General features: G+C 61.1%; 1 pseudogene across 1 annotated transcript; it reads left to right on the forward strand.

Annotated features, from left to right (window-relative positions):
- Nucleotides 1-5: 5 nt before the first annotated feature.
- On the forward strand, nt 6-431 carry LOC103253715 (annotated as a pseudogene). Its single transcript, XR_503900.1, has one exon. The product of XR_503900.1 is annotated as a WD repeat domain-containing protein 83 pseudogene (transcript).
- The last annotated feature ends 6 nt before the right edge of the window (nt 432-437 follow it).

The following is a 437-nucleotide window of genomic DNA, read 5'->3' on the forward strand; positions in this document are numbered from 1 at the left end:
GCCCCATCACCTGCACCTGCTTCAGCCGGGATGGGCAGTGCACCCTGGTGTCCAGCCTGGATTCCACACTGAGGCTTCTAGACAAAGACACGGGCGAACTGCTAGGCGAGTACACAGGCCATAAGAACCAGGAGTACAAGCTGGACTGCTGCCTGAGTGAACGTGACACACACGTGGTCAGCTGCTCCGAGGATGGGAAGGTGTTCTTCTGGGACCTAGTAGAGGGTGCCCTGGCACTGGCCCTGCCTGTGGGTCGTGGAGTGGTACAGTCGCTGGCCTATCACCCCACAGAGCCCTGCCTGCTGACCGCCATGGGGGGCAGCATCCACTGCTGGAGAGAAGAGGCCTATGAGGCAGAGGGTGGAGCAAGCTGAAGCCAGAGGACCCACTGCCAGGACCGAGGACCCAGGCGCAGACTCAAAAGAACCACTGAGACC

Source organism: Carlito syrichta, unplaced genomic scaffold (assembly GCF_000164805.1).
Source record: "Carlito syrichta isolate Samal-C Ts95f unplaced genomic scaffold, Tarsius_syrichta-2.0.1 Scaffold247330, whole genome shotgun sequence".
Lineage (NCBI taxonomy): Eukaryota > Metazoa > Chordata > Mammalia > Primates > Tarsiidae > Carlito > Carlito syrichta.